Below are 10,358 nucleotides of genomic sequence, written 5' to 3'. Positions count from 1 at the left end.
TTTCCAGGAGAATGATATGAAACTTGGACTTGACCTTGGACAACTGACCAGATAATTTTCATGCATCCAGGTCAACCCCTCCAACCTGACCTGTAAAAAGTTGTAAATCTAGTCTAGTAGGTAGAAGAGGTACTCCAACTGTGGTGTTGTCTGTTTAGCCATTAAGTTCTGTTTGAAGAAGGAAGAAAAGGGAAATAGGAGAATCCAAGGGCTCTCTAGCAAGTTGCTATTAATTATATTTAATTCATAAAGAATTATCATGTGGGCCAGATCTTGGGGATAAGAGTTTCCAAAACAAGTCCCCAAATGTAACAGAACCTTTCAAGCAGGATTGTGCTTTTTAAACTGATGGTCTCATGGACTGAAGACGAACTGGAAACAGTTGAAGTAGGAGTTTAAAAAAACCTCAGTATCAACCAAACATTGAGTTGGAGTCAAATGAAACATATCTACTGTCAACAAACAGTTGAGTGTGCCAGGAGGCTACTGTCCATGATGGAGCTAGAGAATGTGATTTGTCCTTGTATTAATGTAACTATACTTCCTGGAGTGGAGAATCTATCAAAAGCTCTGACCACCCAACAGAAAAACGGAGGTGGCCCAGCAAATGAAAAACAAAATATCTTGTAATTGATTCAGATTGAAGAACAAAAGTGTGTAAATCTATAGTGAATTCATACATGTCAAGAGGATGTATCTACCCAACAAATCCAAACAACATGGGAGCTAAAGAAAACAAATGGGCTACCAAAAAAAGCAAAGAGAGAATGACCACCTTTCAAAAACTCTCAGAGGAATGATAGATAGCATCAGACAAATTGAAAATGTGAAGTAACATTTGCAGGTGATTAAAGATAAACAAAGATGGATATACTCTACATATGAAATATCTATGTCTGAAACCAAACTTGGATTAAAGAATCTACAGAATTTGAATCTGAATGACAGACCAAAAGTATGGGCATTTAAGATTACATGAATGGGAGAGGACATACAGTATTCAGAAAAGGATGTGTGTCATATAAAAATGAAAGTACAAAACATAAAAAAGCCTGTCATGTCTTCATCCTCTAATCTAACATCCTGGATTAAGGAAGAAAGACTGATAGTCAGCAGAACCCTACACTGCAGGAATGACTTTATTTCACTGAGTACCAAATGTTCTGTCAATAAAGGTCACCTGTGGGTACAAATACTAGTACCAGTTGAAGAAGTCATAACAATAAAGTGTAAGTTCATAACTGAATATGAAATGAGTACATAATTCAGGATGAAAAAATCTTGGTAATCAAAGAGTTTCATGAAGTAAATTCAATTCTCACATTAGTGCTTTTAGACTTCGAAAGTTGCAAGTTAAATACCAAACACTTAAGTTCAAAACTATGAACAAAGTTAAGCAAAATTTGAAAACTCAAAGCATGGCAAGTAATAAGTCTAAACACTTGAGTGACAAATTAATGAGAAGTTAAACTATAAATCAGGAAGTGCTACCTGCATAAGTGGGTGTCACATTCCTATCAGTAGAAGGTTGTTGCATGATTATTTACATGATACAGCACAGCTCAACCATGTTAGACACATGAACAAAGGTGAAAGTATGGAAGATAGTGGAAAGTAAAATCCTTGAGGATATACAGATCAGTAATAATAAAGAAAAGTTTTATGTGAGCAGAAGTATCGTAATGAAAGTTTTCATCACCTTCACACTTCTCTATTTCTTAATATTATAAAAATATTGTATTTAATGGTAAAGATAAACATGTTGTATGTGTGAAGAATAAGTATTTACCATTGTAACTAATTATTTATAAACAAATAGAACATTAATTAAACATTGACAGTGTAAATTTTCAAGGCTTGGTTTTTTTTTCTAGGCACTAACAATTTGTCTAGACTTTGATATTTTGTTTTTCATCAGTTAATATTGTTTGTGAAACTTGTGGCTTTTATAACATTGTTACAGAATCAATTTTTCATAGTTTTGAAGTTAGATTACTTATTAGATGATTTTTTATTTTGTTGATTATCAAGATGAGCAAAAATGCAAGTGCTACATCAGTTATAAGTGAAGGCATTAATAAATGAAAACATGAAGTGTAGAGTTTATCATTGTTTTGTAAATATAAATTTTAAATGTGTATCATAAACTGTTATTTTCACATAAATCACTTTAATATTAACAGAAATAAGGACAAAAGCATTTCAAACCACTTATCACAACTCAAATGAGCTACTGGTAGTCTTTTGTTATTGAAGTTAATAGTAGTGTAGTTATAGGTAAATTAAACCATGAAAATAATATAAATTTATCACCAGTGCTAGTAAAGATCTAGTTGTAACCTTACAACATCTTGAATCTGTCTCTGTCCTGAGTAACAATTTCTCAGACTTTGGATCTATAACTTTTAACAAAATTTGAAATATTCATGTGTTTACAAATGTTTAATGTAATCACTCCAGTAACATGTTTCAAAGGTAAATAATAAATGTAAAACATTACAAGATAATATTATATTCTCACAACAGATACAAATACCTGCAATATGCAATTAAACAAGACAATTGTCAGCTTGTGTTCGTTAACTAACACACTAGTATCTTATTGGGTCTCCTTCTTTAATATTGAAATCAATGTATTTTAAATATTCAGGATGATGTGATCATTACCATGATAGCTATAAATGAGTAAAAGATATCCTGTGAAAAAATAAAAAAACTTAATTATACTTTATAAGAAATACAAGAAAAACTGTCACAACTACTTTATACAGATGCAGAAATCTTAAATCATGATACCTCCTTCTATTCATTTATCACCTTCAATATTTCTCTGTAAGACAATAAAATATCAAATGTACCTCAAACCTCATAAAGTAGTTTAACTTATTATAACTGCCATTTTTCAACTAAGTTAAATATCCAAAGTATAATAATACAAAGGGTTGAGTGTGTTATGTTACAACAATTTTTAATACACAAATCAGTGAGCCACATGCAACCACAGCTGGTTTTAAAGAGTATAAAACTGGCCTTTAATAATTGCAACTATCTTTCCGTTGTTCTAGAGGACCAGTGTTTTGTAGAATACAATTATATTTCAGTTGTAATATATTACACATGTATATATATTATTATTACTATTTACAAATAAATCTTTAAATTTCAGAACAGTAAATAAAGAAATACAGAAAACAATGATCTTTTCTACTTACAAAATTTGTACTCACTTGCCACAATCTGTTAAGTCTTTTGAGTTGTGCAAATGTAATATGTAAAACAACATATTTTTTTTTAATGTCTACAACAGAAAAATGGGTTTACTGATCAAGACACTTTCCAAAAGCTGAAAATCATGTAAGGTAAATTCTGAACTTTTGATTGGTTATAAATACTTCATACAGAGGTGGCAGAACCAACTTGTTTGATTTTCTAAATATATCTCAGACAATACATAAAATAGGAGGTTCTTATTTTATATTCTAGCTTGCTAATGTTGTAAATTTGAATTTCTATTTCTTAAAATACCACAGACATTGTGTTTGGACATCACAAAGAAATACTTTTAAACAAAATAAGTATCCTGTATATCACATGACACAAAAAATTATTTAGAAATATGTTTTATATTAACATTTAATTTGTAAACTTCAGGAATATAATGTTTTCAGTGTTCATGACAGTATCAGCTAGAAGCGTGTTTAGTTTATTTTGAAAACTGATTTTAAATACAACAAATAACAATTTTTAAGTTTAAGAGGTGTTACAGATTTTATGATAAATGTTCATAACTGTGATATACTTAACTGATGATTCTAAATATACAGAACAGTAATTTAAATAATAATCTCAAAGCTATATAAAATGATAAAAACCCTATAACCCAAGCACTTTCAAAAGGTGGACCTTCCTTCTTCAGTAGCAAACTGAGAACCAAAATTAATATTTTATATCAAAACTTCTTAAGCCTGTGTTTTTCTCACTCAAAGTTCTATAATAATGGTGTTAATTGCTGTTCAGTATTTTGCTAAAATTATTAGTCTATCCTCATTTCTCTTAAAACTACATTAATATGTAGAACTGTAAGTATCTGTTGCTTCTTTTTAATCCAAACAAAGCATTAACACTCCTGATTCAACAATCAGATTACCACACTAGTTAACAGAACTGTAAGGATCTGCTGTTTCTCTTTGGTGACATCTGAACAAATAATTATGACACCTAGATTAATTAAACAAACAATATTACCAGTACAAAGAAGTATATGAATTTATTGATGAATTATGTGTTATCATCTGAACAAAGAATTAACACAACTTAATCCAAGAATCATCCTTTTATAAAAGTTGGTTGTTTGGTTTGGTGTTTTATGGTGCAAAACAACCAGGCTATCTGCACCAAACATCTGGTAAAAAGTTAAAATTAAAGTAAAATTATTAAAATTCATAAAAGGAAATTAAGGCAAAACAAAACAAAGTTCAATTTTTTAATTAAAAACATAAATAACACTAAATCCAATTTTTACATCTAGTCTACAGCAGTGAGAGAAAAATCACAGTACTACAAGTTGCACAAGAATTTCTGTAGCATAATTGTAATTATCATAACTCACCAGGATGACTAATGGGTAAGTTCAAACACCAGCGTTAGTCACCTAAGGTTGGCCTTTCCAGTCCTGGTTTCAAGTTATTTGACTTAATGGCCATTTTCCAATTTCAAATCGAACTAGGTGTACTTTGAATCTTAAAAGGGAATCACATTAAAAAAGATCTAGTGTATAAATTAAAAAAACTTAAATAGCATTAAAAAGATCAATGGCCTTTAAAAAACTAAAAATATTTCTAAAGTGTACAGTGTCACCATCACCAATAACACTGTATAATGTTATGAATAAACCTTGGGACAAAACATGTTTAAAATGGTGCTGTTGATGAGAGTCATAACAATGGCAAGACAGTAAAATGTGGCTTATTGTGACCTGAGTGTTACACAGACAACACATTGGTGCATCAGTCCCAGATAAAAGAAAACAATGAGTTAAAAACTGTGACCAATGAGTAGTCTAGTAAGAATAACTTCAAAAATAAGCCCATTGGTGGCAAAAGTGCATGCAAACGGTTTTAGAAAGAGAGAAGCTGAATGTACCTCATGTTCGACGACTGACATGAGATGTTAAAGTTTTCGACATACAGCCCGTTTGCAACAGTAAGAGGGAGTTGTTCAGTGACAGCATTAATCTTTATACTGAAAAGTGTGTCATTCAAAAGACAGACCTGAGGGACTCCACATTCTTGTAGAAAAGAACAGGAAAGTGTAAAACCCACACAAACATGGAATCATCTGTCCATTAAAAAATTAATAAAAATGGACAAATGGCAAGATAACCCATATAAATGTTGTATCATGAGTCTTCTCAATGTCAAAGAATATTGATACAAGATGTTGTTATATGAGAAAGGCTTCTCTTCTTGACATTTCAATTCAAATCAGGTGGTCCATGGTGGAATGCTGTCATCGGAACCCATACTGGGTGGGTGAGAGTAGATTGTTTCATTCAAGGAACCAAACCACACGAGCATTAACCATCCTTTCTAAGGTCTTACAGAGACAGCTCGTCAAAGCAGTTGGATGGTAGTTTGAGGGAATCTTGGGATCCTTCCCAGGCTTAAAGAAAGGTAGGACAATAGCCTGGCACCAGGCATCAGAAAAAACATTCTTCTGCCAGATCCAGTTTAAAACAATCAGAAGAAAAGCAAGAGAAGTAGGAGATAAATGGCACAGCAATTCATAGTGTACATTGTCAGGTCCAACTGATGAAGGGTCATTTTGAGTTCTAGCAATGTAAAGGGGCAAGTATAATCATACAGATAATCAGCTTGAAAGGAAAGAGGTGACTACTCTGCCAGAGTCTTAATGGCTAAGAATGTGGAGGATGAAGCAGAAGTGCTAGATACCTGGCAAAAGCTTTCACCTAGAGTATCGTCAATGCTCCCAGGTGTCAGCTAATTCTTGGCCATCAGAGAGCAAGATCAAGAAGGAGACAGAATTATATTACCCACTGACCTTTTGAATCTTGTCCCATAAGGCTTTGGAACTGGTGGTAGAAGAGATGCTGGTTGTGAATTTAATTCAAGATTCCTTCTGATTTCGACATCTTACCTGCCAAGTATGTGCACAGGCCTGCTGTGATTCAGTGTGGAATACCTAAAATATCCCAAGCCCATTTTGAGCCTTCTGTGCCATGTGGCAGGCAGGATTCCACCACGAATGAGGATATCATGGAAAATGTGTCGAGGTTTTAGGAATACAATGAGCAGCTGCCTGTATAATACAGTCAGTTACTGCTGCCACACAGTGGTCTACTGATGGCTTAAAGACAATGGCAGTTCACATCATACAGCTTCCACTGGGGTACGTGGGGCAGGTGGCATTGACCACATCCAATCTCTCTCAAAATTATAGGAAAATTATCACTGCCTTTTGGGTTATTGTTAACCATCCATAAAAGTGGGAGAATAGTGAAGGGGAGCAAATTGAGAAATCAACAACAGTAAAGGACTGACTAGATGCATGAAAATAAGAATAATAACCAGTATTAAAAAGAGAAAGGTTGTGATCAGACATCATATACTCTCAGGAGCAACCCCTCTCATCAGTATCAGTATTTCTCCAGAAGGGATGATGTCCATTTAAGTCGCCCAGTGTTAAAAGGGAGACGGAAACTGTTCAATGAGAGCATCAAGGGCTGATTGATCATAGGTCTCTCCAGGAGACAGGTAGAGAGAACAAATAGTGATGGTACTCCAAGGGTGTGTCAAGTGGGAAGGACAGGATGGGCACATGCTGATAAGCCAACAGTGCCACCCCTCCATGTACTCTTCCATCACACAGTCTGCCATTTCTGTACAAAGAAAACTACCAAAAGGTGACTGTATCAGCAGGTTTCAGAAATGTTTCCTGTAAGAAAACACATATAGGATGGTAGGAAGCAATCAGTGCTTTAATGTCATCCACATTAGAACGTAAGCCTCAACAGTTTCATTGTATCAAGGTGACCATTTTTATTTATGTGTAGGTGAATTGAGTGGAGAGCCCTTCTGTTTATGACCACGTTTTTGTTCTTTATTGTCTTTATTCGAGGGAGTTCTGTCGACCTCCATAGATCCTGCCCTGGGTCGAATGGGCATGTCTTTGTTGCTGGAAGAGGTTTCCAGTGACTGAGGGCATGAATGAAGGATCATTTTGCATCTTGAGGTAGGATAAAAAGATGTACCTGAGGAAATACCTGTACTCAGAACCAAAGGAAATGGATCTTGGGGTTTGCTGGAATATATGTTAGGGGGCAGAGATGGGTGTTGACATTGATTCATCAACTTTTTTAACCACAGAGGTCAAAAGACTTTTCATTTGGTTTGAGAATGATTCTTTTGGAGGCACAGAGAAATCTGTCTGCACTTCTACTGTAGTAGTGGAAGGAAGTGCAGCAGCATACGTTGAGATGAAGTGGTGGACAGCAACTTTCAAGCCTCAGGATAAGTAATGTTTTGAATCATTTTCAAATGCTGCACCTCTTTTTCTTCCAACCATTTAGGGAAAGAATGAAAGTAGTACAGTGAGAGCCATTGCAACTGGTGCATTTCACATTGCCTTGCCACCACAAAGAGCGCATGTCAAGGAACCATGACATGATATCTTCAAGTGACTGAATTGCTGACACTGGAAACATCTGAGAGGGTCTAGAATGTATGGCCATACCTTGCAATTAAGATAACCTGCCTTGATTGTGGCAGGTGGATGCAGTGATGTAAATGTTTAAATTAGGACATTGGTCAGCATCATAATCCCATCTTTGCAGTCGAGATATGCCTCACTGCAGAAACTACTTGGGTGGAGAAACCAGTGAGAATCTCTGACTCAGGATGTTCTTCAAATACCTCTCAACAATAACTCCGTGTGACAAATTCAAAGTAGCATGAGGTGTAACCTCAATAGGTATATCCCAAATCACCTTTGAATGCAAGAGGAGTTCACTGTGTTGAGCTTTTTGACTAACTCTGGAGAGCCAGAAAGTCTCTCTAGTCCCTTCTGAATGAAAAAGGGAGACATTTGCCCTAAAGATTTGTATGAAAGAGAATGTAGTATGAGAAAATGAGGTACAGGTGTTACAGATGTTGAAGATTGCTGCTCAGAATCTTCAAGTCATGGTCATTTACCTATGTGTGTATTTTCTTATAGCAAAGCCACATCAGGCTATCTGCTGAGCCCACTGAGGGGAATCAAACTCCTGATTTTAGCATCGTAAATCCTTAGACTTACCACTGTAATATCAGGGAGCATGCCATTTACCTAGGGACTGTTTTTTCACTGTTTTATTCAAGTTTTATTTGGAGGATCCATAATAAAAAAGAATATATCAGTGCCCACTGACCTCACCCACCATGGAGCCCTATGAGGGTATGCACTACAATGCCAAATAAGGACACTGCAGCAATGCTAGGGTTTTGTGAGCATTATACTCAAACAACAGCATCAGATACAATATCCACAACACCTGTTAAGAACATCCAGCATTGGCTCTTGGTTGACCCAAGCCCAAGTGGACCAGCCAATTGACCCACGGTGGACCACCCCAAAGCTGCCTACTTACAGGAATTCAAAGTTAAAATAGTGTTTGAGGCTTGGACCTCTCAACCACCAGAGTCCTCTCCTCCCCTTTATGGGTCACCCCACACAGCAAACACATGGGTGGATATTTAGATCCCAGAGGAGGTAAACTGAAAGTACAAATCCTTCCCTGGTTGGTCCCCTCACAACATTCACAACGAGGGGCCTTTTATGAAAGAAAACTTCAAAGAAGTATTACTATGGCAGCTTCATGATACTTAATAAGATGCATGTACAAATGATCATTAAGATACTGATACTGGAGAACTTTCTAGCATTTAAGTAAGCAATAATGGATATATAAATTCCTGAATAGTCTAATATTATATAGAATTATATTTTGGCTGCACAGTCTATACACTTACTTGTACAGCACCAAGAAAGTTATCAAACTCCCTGTATGCTTCACAGATGATATCACCTTATGTAACATGGAGACCTACAGCACTAACTACCCATTCAAAAACACTCCAAACATTTTTTATGTCATCTTTACCTTCATGCTACCAATAGAGCATATTGTAATCAGAGAGGCATAGCTAGTGACCTTCTATTTCCACATTTGTTGCAAGTTTATTATACACTTTTATACTGTTTAAATATCTTAATTATTTGAAATATTCTATTCTAATAGAAAAGCCCAAAACAAAAACTTAATTATTAAGAAAATAATACACTTGAATAATAAATAGGTTGATATGGATTTACAACAGTTAACTTTTGTCTGATGTACTATAGTACCAGAATTTACAGAGAAAGCAACACAATAAATACAAAAAACACCTAATTTATTTATATACAATTTGAATTTATTTGAGAAAAAAATCAAAGCCAAACATCAAGTGTGTCAAATTAATACTTGCACTCTGGTCTTAGACTAACAAACATGTGGATGGACCACCATTTACCTTTAGAAAAGTGGTATATAGAGCCAATGTAGTTTTTCAAGCAGCATTTCCCTAGGATAACTCAAAGCAAGCAAGAATATCATTCTGAAGTGAACACATTTAAAACAAAACTGTAAGCCTCCATAGAAAATTTAATAACCAGCAATGTTTTCTAAATGTCTAATTATGCATTATATACACACATATATATATATATATATCTAAACATATAACAATTCAAAGCAAGCAAGAATATCATTCTAAAGTGCATATATTTCAAAATAATTTACTGAATAAAGCAACTACATTAAAATTTCATCAGAATTTGTTTTTTAATTGATTTCTTTTGCTATTACTTTTGTGTCTATTGAACATTCTACTTATAAAAAAACCTTTCTTTCCAGGTTTAACTTAAAAAGAAACTCACTAAGTATTTAATATAATACCTCCATATGCCTGGAGTAAGACAGTTGTCAGCTTGTGTTCATTAATAAACACACTAGATTCTTAATGGGTCTCCTTCTTTAATATTGAAATCAATGTATTTTAAATATTCAGGATGATGTGAAAATTATCATGACAGCTATAAATGAGTAAAAATATCTTGTGAAAAATAAAAAAACTTAATTATACTTTATAAGAAATACAAGAAAAACTGTCACAACTACTTTATACAGATGCAGAAATCTTAAATCATGATACAACCGCTCCTTCTATTCATTTATCACCTTCAATATTTCTCTGTAAAACATTAGAAATTTCAGATGTATTCTGTTTCTGATTTGAAAGAAGTAGATGTGCTACAATCAA

Source organism: Tachypleus tridentatus, chromosome 10, assembly GCF_004210375.1.
Source record: "Tachypleus tridentatus isolate NWPU-2018 chromosome 10, ASM421037v1, whole genome shotgun sequence".
NCBI lineage: Eukaryota > Metazoa > Arthropoda > Merostomata > Xiphosura > Limulidae > Tachypleus > Tachypleus tridentatus.
Note: the sequence above shows the minus strand (reverse complement) of the source record.